Source organism: Bos grunniens, chromosome 11 (assembly GCF_055505025.1).
Source record: "Bos grunniens cultivar Pamir isolate PY7600 chromosome 11, Bosgru_T2T1.0, whole genome shotgun sequence".
Taxonomy (NCBI): Eukaryota; Metazoa; Chordata; class Mammalia; order Artiodactyla; family Bovidae; genus Bos; species Bos grunniens.
In genome coordinates, this window is record NC_141175.1 from 105,002,542 (window position 1) to 105,012,991 (window position 10,450).

General features: G+C 47.8%; 1 long non-coding RNA gene across 2 annotated transcripts; it reads left to right on the forward strand.

The window, feature by feature from the left end:
- The first annotated feature begins 1,072 nt into the window (after positions 1-1,072).
- LOC147363760 (uncharacterized) lies at positions 1,073-4,284 on the forward strand. 2 transcript variants are annotated; one of them, XR_015137418.1, is made up of 3 exons: positions 1,175-1,717; positions 2,135-3,425; positions 3,968-4,284. It is a non-coding gene; the product is annotated as an uncharacterized LOC147363760 (long non-coding RNA). The 2 variants fall into 2 exon arrangements; XR_015137417.1 differs by having other exon boundaries at positions 1,073-1,717; positions 2,135-4,284.
- Positions 4,285-10,450: the final 6,166 nt, after the last annotated feature.

The following is a 10,450-nucleotide window of genomic DNA, read 5'->3' on the forward strand; positions in this document are numbered from 1 at the left end:
CTCAGTGGTAAAGAATCTTTCTGCAATGCAGGAGACACTAGAGACATAGATTTAATCCCTGAGTTGGGAAGATCCCCCAGAGGAGGAGATGGCAACCCACTCCAGTATTCTTGCCTGGCAAATCCCAGGAACAGAGGAGACTGGTGGGCTATAGTCCGTGGAGTCGCAAAAGAATCAGATACAACTTGATGACTAAACCACAAACAATAATTTGACACATTTTGACATCCATATATACCTATAAATCTACTACTGCAATTAAGATCATGAACATAGCAATTACTCCGCTAAGTTCCCCCCTGCCTCTCCTCACCCCTCACAGGTTTGTTTCCATTTTCTAGGAATTCTTTTGTCTTCTTTCACTTGCCATAGTTACAAATTCACCCCTGTGGTTGCTTTTATAATGGTTTTTTTTTTTTGCCCAGTATTCTTCCCATGTGTGGATATACCTTAATTTGCCTACTGTTCACCTATAGATGGACAAGTTGTTTGGGGCACTTACAGATGAAGCTGCTCTGAGGAGGATTCATGCACAAGTCTCTGTGTGGCCATTTGCTCTCCTCTGGAGTAAATAGCGAGGAGTGAACTGTCTGGATCTGAAGGCTGTGTGGATCTAACTTGTAAACAAAATGCCAAGCTGGTTCTGGCCACGTGGGAGGGTCCTGAACTCACCCCCTCCCATGAAAGTGAAGGTCGCTCAGTCATGTCTGACTCTGCGACCCCATGGACTATACAGTCCGTGGAATTCCCCAGGCCAGAATACTGGAGTGGGTAGCTTATCCCTTCTCTAGCGGATTTTCCCAGCCCAGGGATCGAACAAGGGTCTCCTGCATTGCAGTCAGATTCTTTACCAACTGAGCTACCAAGGAAGCCCTCCTCCCATGGAAACACTGAATTGGCAGCTACATAGGGAACGTTCTCCTCTGAAAGAAACTTAACTCCTGCACATAGGATAAACAATAAAAAAAAACTCACAGAGGGGACTTCCCTGCTGGTCCAGTGGTTAAGACTGCACTTCCACTGCAAGGGCTGCGAGTTCAGTCCCTGGTCAGGGAATGAAGATCCCATTTGCCTCACAGTGCAGCCAAAAACTAATTTTAAAAAATAAATAAATAAAACCTCATATGGTAGCCAGTAGGGAAGGCTTAGACCCTATCTTGTGATAAACCCCCTCCCTGCGTGGCGACCCACAGGCAGAAGGAAACTCAAAATCCAGAGCTTCTCCCCTCGGAGTGAAGGGCTTGAACCCCACATCAGGCATTCCCAACTGTTAAGACCTGGCCCTGAGAGACAAGCCCCCCAAACAGCTCGCTTTAAAAGCCCACGGGGCTTATTTCGCAAGCCCTGCATGGCTGCAGCACAGACGGTTCTTAGAGGGCTCGAGGGGGAGCTCACCAGCACCAAGGAGCAGAGCGGAGGCGGCCAACTGAAAAGTGCCCAGACTTCCTGCCAGAGGGGCTTATTTGCTGATTTTGAAGCTTTGGCCTGAGGGGAGGCCTCTAATTTAACACACGCCTGGGGCCAGTTGAAATACACTCCAAAGACAGAGGCAGGCGGGCACCATCTTCGCATTCTCCCTCTGCCTCGCTCCAGGGGGCTCGTATCCCTTGTGGCTGAGACTCGAGCTCGTGGGCTTATTAGCAGTCTTAGTTGCCCCGAAGCATGTGGGGTCCTACCCCCTGACCAAGACTCGAACCCGTGTCCCCTGCATTGTAAGGTAAGGTGGATTCTTTTTTTTTTCTATTTTATTTATTTGGCTGCATCGGGATCTTTCGCTGTAGCTCGCAGGCTCTGGGGCATGCAGGCTCTGTAGTTGTGGCACATGGGCTTAGCTGCTCTGAGGCATGTGGGATCCTAGTTCCCTGACCAGGGATCAAACCCATGTCCCCTGCATTGGAAGGACGACTCCCAACCCCTGGACCACCAGGACAGTCCCTGTGAGGTGGATTCTTAACCACTGGGCCACCAGGGAAGTCTCCTAGGGTATGGTTCTTGACTGCCTAGCTTGAGTGGCTGGTGGGGCAACATCTTTCATTTTCCATTTCTCAGGGATTACTGTCTTTTATTATCTGCTATCCAACATCTTGAAAAACCATTATTTTATATATTGTGTCTTTTTTTTTTTTTTTCCCAGATGTTTCATCTAGGAGGGTAATCTAATTTAGTTCTTGTTACTCTTGGAAGCACATAAGTCTTCACTGGTTGGTTTTAATCAAGTCAACTAGACTTGAAAAGAAATGATTTCAGGTGCAAATAAATAGTCCCATTGGTCATGGAAACCTTCTGGTCTGGAAAACATGCCTCCAAAGCTCCCTTCTGTTCCATCTTCAGCCGCTGCCTCCTTGAAGTTCAGTTTCAAGGGCTCAGTGATGTCAGTGTTTGAAATTCAGAAATGAATCTGCATAATAGTCAACAATAACTAACACTGGTTTGGCTGGATTCTGTTACCAACCTGGGTCCTTGGACTCTTTAATCAACAGAAATTGATAAGAGGCCATGAGGTAGGAGGTAGATAGGCCCCTGGGCTGGACATGTGTTTGTCAAGTGGAGTAAAATTCAAGCTTTGTTCTCACTCAGACACTCCAAGGACAAAGCTGGTGGTAAAAGCTGAGCTCTGCTAAAGAGATAAGGTCTCCTGAGGTCAAGGAAGACCTCCCTGTCTGCACATGCGCAGGAAGCCTTCTTGGGGGTCAAAAAGGGAGGGGCCCCCACCCCATAATAAGTATGAACATGCACCCACAGGCCTCTGTGGTGGGATCCATCTTAGAAAAAGTTGCCCACGCATCTTGGGGAGGGTTCAAGGACCAGTCAGGTGTGAAGAAAGAAGCAAGATAATTGGCCAAAGGTAAACAAAGACCTGTGCTTCCCAGGATGCTCAGTGTTAAGAATCCGCCTGCCAGTGCAGGAGATGCAAGAGACACAGGGTTCAATCCCTGGGTCAGGAAGATGCCCTGAAGAAGGAAATGACAACTCACTCCAGTATTCCTGTCTAGAAAATTTCACGAACAGAGGAGCCTGGAGGGCTACAGTCCAGGGGATCACAGAGTCAGACACGACTGAGCACGCATGCACGCAGAGTCCAAGGACCCGGATGGGTAACGTGGGTACCTCCCTCCCTGACGGCAGAACCACCTTCTCTTCGGAAACTTTCCACTCTTGTTTCACTCCTGCACGCCCGGGGGCTCCTCACTCCCTCTGAAACCCAAACGCAGCGCCCACCGCCCCCTCATCTGAATCCCTGACTCCTGAGCCGTGAAGCCTTGGCTGCCCTTCCCAGACCAGCTTCCACCCAGGGTCCTGCTTCTCCTACATCTGTTCTCCCGCCAGCCTCCAGCTGGCCAAGCTCCAGTCTCAGGTGTCCTTGCAGTGCAGCGCCGGACACACAGCAGTGGCCTTCGTAACAACTTTATGGAACGACCCAGTGGGTACGCGTGCACTGGGAGGTCAGGCCCTCCTGCCATCACTGCCGCCTTAAGCCTCACACACTCTGGGCCCCCACCTCCAAGGCCCCTGACCTCCAGCTGGACAATTGCTGTGCAGCCAGAGTGCATAGCTTAGCAGAGCTGGAGGGACCCAGTGCCCCGCTGTGTTCAGTAATGCCCAGCTCAGTAGGGTACACTGCAGTAATCGGAAATAAATTGGATCACAGAAGTGCATGCCTCCCTTAAGCCTTTGGGAAAGGTCATACTTAGCAGGGAGCCTGGGGAAAGTTCCAGGAATCCAGGGGTTTTCCCGGCGACATTGCTAGGGGACTAGCTCTGAGCTGTCATATTCCAGGAAAAGGTTGCCAAGGAGGAGTGCCAGGCAGTCAGAGGACTTTGACCACATCTGACACTGGGGTGAGGGTAGAGTGGGGGAGGGGAACCAGTTACAGAAAGGAAAATGTCAGGGCCTGCCCGCCACTTACCTGGGGCCTGACCTGCTTCCTCTTCACGGTCCTCTGGACCTCCGCCTTGACCTCTGCCAGGAGCTGCTGCTGCTCACCATGAATGCAAAAGGGCGCTGTGAGGACTCCCCTGGTGACGCCTGCCGCTGCAGGGGACACAGGTTCCATCCCTGGTCTGAGAAGATCCCGCATGCCGCGAGCAATTAAGCCCCTGTGCCATAGCTACTGAGACAGCGCTCTAGAGCCACCGCTGCTGAGCCTGCGTGCTACAGCTCCTGGGGCTGCGTGCCCCGTGAGCCTCAACTGGAGAAGCCACCACAGTGAGAGCCCATGCCCTGCAACTAGAGAAAACCCAAGCAAAACAACGAAGACCCAACACAGTCAAAAATAAAAATAAAGCAAAGGGTGCTGAAAATGGTAGGAGATGGAATTTCACTTCTGCCTAGCCCATGCCCCCCGACAGCTCCCTTGGGTAGGAACTGTACCCACCTCCAGGAACCAACACCCCTCCTTTGGAGGTGCCCACCCAGGGGCTGTGCTGGTGTCTGGGAGGGACAAGGGTCTCTATGAAGAAGGCTGTGCTCTCGGCTGTCTTCCCTGTGCAGATGGGGCCCTGGTCACACACCTAGTCTACCTGGGGTGGAGTTCTGATGGGCAGGTGTGCAGTGCACGAAGGACCCAAGAGGTTCTCGATAACCCTGCACATTTTTGGCTGTTGGCGAAGTTAGAACAGAGGCAACAGAAAGGAAGTAACTCTTATTCGTAAGAATATTATTGCATGCTCAGTCACTTGGCCATGTCCAATTCTTTGCGACCCCCATGGACTGCAACCCTCCAGGTTCCTTTGTCCATGGGATTTTCCAGGCAAGAATACTGGAATGAGTTGCCATTACCTTCTCCAGGGGATCTTCCCAACCTACAGATTGAACCTGAATCTCCTGCATTGGCAGGCTGATTCTTTACCACTGAGATTATCGTTAGCTAGATTCAAAAAGCAGATGAGAATAGAAAACGAGAATAGAAAACCATAAGCCTATCTCACTTGTGAACACAGATACAATGTCCTAAATAAAACACAGGTCCATAACCTGTTATTCAAGGCTCTGAAATCTAAAAAGCTCTGAAACTGCAATATCTCCCATAAGTCATTTGGAGGCAGAGCTTGAAGTGAAGAGAGGCCAATTATACGCCTTATTTTTCCCACTTAGGTTAATTTTCAAAAGTTTGTGGCAGAAATTTTATGATGTTTAATTACAGCGATCTTCTCTAGATTTGCGTGTTAACAGAGTATATGGTATATCCATTATTTTCCCTTTCTGAGATCCAAAAACATTGAAATTCTGGTTGCACTGTGCAGCCTGTGGAATTTTCCTGACCAGGGACCGAACCCATGCCCCTGAGAGGGTTAATAGCCTTGGTAGGGAGACCAGAGGTCCCCAAACAGCAGGAGGAAATAAGCTGCAAGTGGCAGATTCTTTTTTTTTTTTTCCTCTTTTAATCCTGTGTTGTCATGGCGACACCTGGTTCCACCTGAACTTAACTTTTCTCAAACCTTGAGCTAACCAATGCGTGTTTCTTATGGAAATGTTTTTCTTAAGCTATGTTAATGAAACTATGTATTTACCTTGAAATCTGCCTTTTTTCAAATCAGTTCCACCTAAGACTCAAACCTTGAGCTGATAATGGCTCACAACAAACCAGTACTCCTTACTCATGAAAACCCTCTCTTAAACTATGTTAATGAAACTACCTATTTGCTTGGAAATTTGGCTTTCTTCAGGATTCATGTCACCTGTTTTATTCCCGGGGATGAGTCACCTTGTGCCAATGCTATCTCAAAATGTGTGTTGGGGGCGAGAGCCTGGTGCAGCTCCCTCAGTTTTGAGGCAGTTCTTTATCTGATTAGCAACCTGATAACAGGCATATAACGCCTTGCTAAAAACTATCAGGGGGTCACTTTTTCTGCCCTCTTCTGATGTCTATGTCAGAAGCTTTCTCTATCTCTTTTTATACTTTAATAAAACTTTGCTACATAAAAAGCTCCGAGTGATCAAGCCTCGTCTCTGGCCCTGGATTGAATTCATCTCTTCTGGAGACCACAAATCCTGGCGTGTTCTTGGCTCGTAGCAGCCAACTTTCACCCCCCGCAGTGGAAGCATGGGAGTCTTAACTGGACCACCAGAGAATTCTAAAAAAAAAAAAAAGTTCAAATTCTGAAACAGTTCACCCTCACAACTTCTCAGTTTGGGGTTCTGGACTGGACTGTATCTCCCTGGAGTTCATATGCTGAAGCCCTCACTGCTCATGTGACTCTGTCTGGAGATGGCGTCCTTAGCAGGTAAGTAAGGTTAAGTGAGGTTGTTAAGGACGAGATCCTAAGCCAACAGAAGTGTGGCCATTTTAGAAGAGAAGGAATTCTTTCTGTCTGCCTGTCTCACTCTCACAGTGAGATTCTGTTAAGTGCTGGAGTCTGCAAGCCAGGAACCCGGTCCACACAAGAGACTGACCATGACCCTCTGATCTCAGACTTCTAGCCCCCAGAACTCTAAGAAAATAAATTTCTGTCTTTGAAGCCATCCAATCTGTGGTATTTTATTATGGCAACCTAAGCAGCCTAAAAACATATCAGATTGCATTTATCGCAGGAATTCAAAGATAGTTTGACGTTAGACAGGCATGCCATGTCAATCACCCGTAACTAGACCATGGACCTAAGCCTCAGAGGGCTGTCTCTGCCAGCCTCTCTGCAGGGACAAGGAGACATGTCCCTCAGGGCCCCTCCCTGGATGCTGGAAGTTTAAGATCAAACAGCCTCATGTGGAGAAGGAAATGGCAACCCACTCCAGTATTCCTGCCTGGAAAATCTCATGGACAGAGGAACCTGGGCTACAGTCCATGGGGTCATAAAGAGTCGGACACAACTGAGCAACTAAACAATAGCAACAACAGATGTTGAAATCTTTCTAGTTTCTAAAATATAAAGAGAAAGATTGAGAACATGTCAATGAGAAGGTTGCTATATTTTCAGAAACCCATAGAAGAAAACTATTGTCTGCAAAGTAATGAAATCAACATTGATCATGGAAAATACATTTGTACATTTCAGTATTTCTACCCTCTTGTCCATGTATGAGAGAGTCAATTCCTAGGCAGGTTGATAAGTCCAGGTTCCCCGAGGAGGAGAGAGGGGTCTGGAATTCTCAAGGAGGAAAGGAAAATCATCTTTTTTTCCTCTACATTCCTTAGTCTTAGTCATATAAAATGTTTTTTCCTTAAAGGCCAGAACTGATGATTACACAACAAACTCAGTTTAAACTCTGTACTAAGGATTATATAACAACAATGTATCCTGCTTGAGGACAGTTTCTCCCTCCTGAAAATCTGACTAATTCTGATATTTTAGAATGTATATTGTGGGAGTGGGTCTGGTAAAATTTTTACAACCTTGAGAACTTCTTTTGATTTATTGTAACAACTAATTAAAAAATAATTCCCTTGCTAAAGACTAGCGAGCGGGGCACTCTCCGTCCCCCTTCTGATGTCTATGTCAGAAGTTTTCTTTGTCCCTTTTCTTATTTTAATAAAACTCTGCTACACAAAAGCTCTTGGTCTCTGGTCCCAAAGATAAATCTTCTTTGGAGATCACAAATCCAATATTGTTCACCATAAGCTATCATCTTGGGGGCTTGTCCAGGATCTTCAGGACAAGGTAAGAACACTCAGAGCTCTAGCCTCTCTGCTTTCTCAGTATATACATTTTCCACTTTACTAACTCTTCGGTGAATGACATGCCCTGCACGAAGCAAATGATGAGCCCTGCTCTGCAGTTTTGCGGTACCTCATCATGACTGAAGGCAGCCCCAAAAAGGGGAGCCTTGTTGGGTGTTTATACCGACCTGCCAATGCCAAGAGACACCCAAGGTCCCTGCTAGGGAGCGACCAGAGATGGGGAAAGCGTGTGGACTGAACTTCCCTTTCTCGGTCACCTTTTCCTGGTCCTTTTGACCATTTCGTAATTGCATGGGCAATCAGAACTACTAAACTAATCTTTTGGATCGTAGACTTTCCATGGACTTGTGATTCATGCCATTACTACATTCTTTTACTTAGATCTCAAGCTTAGTAGTTATGGGGAACCCAGGCTTGCCAGCAACATGTTCGGGAACTAGGCAGAACTCTAGCTTCAGCAGAGTCTCTCTCTTGGCTGACTGCCTCAGGGGCCAGAGTCCTAAAAGTGAGTCCGTGTCATAGCTGTGCCTCCAAACTATATGGATGGAAGCGCTGCTAGCGAGCATGAGGTTTCTAAGAATGTAAGTCAGGAATCCCAGTTTGGGAGTACAGTGGGCTTCTTCCTTCGGTAGTGCTAGCTCTTAGTGGACTAGATAAAGCTCTCCAGTGGCTTACTGACGTGGTAATGATTCATCTACTGCTGTCAGGACTGTACTCAGGGACGTGAATGGGCACACAGAAGATGGATGCTTACCCTAGTAGTGCCTCCTTGGGAAACATTCCAGGAAACTGCTCTGGAAAATCAAAAGCAGAGACATTACTTTGCCAACAAAGGTCCGTCTAGTCAAGGCTATGGTTTTTCCTGTGGTCATGTATGGATGTGAGAGTTGGACTGTGAAGAAGGCTGAGCACTGAAGAATTGATGCTTTTGAACTGTGGTGTTGGAGAAGACTCTTGAGAGTCCCTTGGACTGCAAGGAGATCCAACCAGTCCATCCTAAAGGAGATCAGCCCTGGGTGTTCTTTGGAAGGAACGATGCTAAAGCTGAAACTCCAGTACTTTGGCCACCTCATGCGAAGAGTTGACTCATTGGAAAAGACTCTGATGCTGGGAGGGATTGGGGGCAGGAGGAGAAGGGGACAACAGAGGATGAGATGGCTGGGTGGCATCACTCACTGATGGACGTGAGTCTGAGTGAACTCTGGGAGTTGGTGATGGACAGGGAGGTCTCGTGTGCTGCGATTCATGGGGTTGCAAAGAGTCTGACACGACTGAGCGACTGAACTGAACTGAACTCTGGAAAATCAAACAAAGCTCGTGGTGGTATGCAACCAGAAATCAACTCGGGATGCCCTCAGGCCTCCCCCGGTGCATCTCCACCCCGCCTCGGTGGTAGAATCGGGAGGGACGAGTAGGGCGCCTGCGTCTAGAAGGGACAGACTAAGTCCGGCCCCGGGAAGGGAAGCTTCGGCGGAAAGTCTGTCTATAGCGCCACCTACAGCAGGGGAGGGGCACCTCCGATGGAAGGAGGCAAAGGCGCTGGCGCCGCTTTTTTCTCTCTTACAGATGGCAGCTACTCAAAGGTCCAGACTCACACCCTTGGATTGTGTCCTGAAAAACTGGGATAAGTTTGACCCCCAGAGTTTGAAGAAGACACACGCCTGACTTTCTTTTGCAAATCCGCATGGCCACAGTACCTGTGGGAGGGTGGCAGACAATGGCCGGTTGGAGGGTCTCTTAATTACGATACTGTTTTACAGCTAGACTGGTTCTGTAGAAGACAATGGAAATGGGTAGAAGTGCCGCATGTGTTACTCTTTTTCTCTCTGTGAGACATGCCAGACTTATGTCCTAAGCGTACAGATTTGGGTGTAAAGCCTTCGGCTCCCTCCTGTCCTCTGCCTCTGCCTCTGTATTTGGGGCTCACAATCAAGCAGCCTGAGGGTCAAGGAATCCCTCTAGGAAGGGTTACCTCAGGCTCAACAGAAGTTCAAACAACCCCAGTTCCAATGCAGCCTCAGACTACTTTGGTTTCAACAGGAACTCAGACAGTCAAAGTAGAGGAGGTGCAGACAACCAAAACAGGATGAGACAGAGGACGAGGAAGAGGAAAAGCAGGTTTCTCTAATCTATCCCTGGGAATGTATGCGAAGGGTAGCTAGAGGGGCTGAGGAACAGCCACACAACTTACTGCCTCTTCAGGAGACCCCCACTGGGGAAAATAACCAACCCATAGAAATCCACAAGCCCTTTTCTTACCCAGAGGTACAACAGATAAAGAGAGATCTGGGAGACTATCTAGAGATAGTAGAGATAGCAGGTCCAGATTTTGGATAGTAGATTCAGAAAGAGATCTGGATACTACCTAGAGATACTATATCCAGAAAGTAGCCTTTAGTAGATAGTAAGTAGTAGCCTTTACAGGACTAACTTAATTTTATGAGCTTACTTGGAGAGATGTAATGTATGCCTTGGGACAGACACTGACTCCTAACTCGAGAGATCAAGTTTTGGGGGAAGGTACTGCTTGTGGAAAATTCTGAAAGAGATGGGAATACCAGACCACCTGACCTGCCTCTTGAGAAATCTGTATGAACAGTTAGAACTGGACATGGAACAACGGACTGTTTCCAAATAGGAAAAGGAGTACGTCAAGGCTGTATATTGTCACCCTGCTTACTTAATTTATATGCAGAGTACATCATGAGAAACGCTGGGCTGGAAGAAGCACAAGCTGGAATCAAGATTGCCGGGAGAAATATCAATAACCTCAGATATGCAGATGACACCACCCTTATGGCAGAAAGTGAAGAGGAACTAAAAAGCCTCTTGATG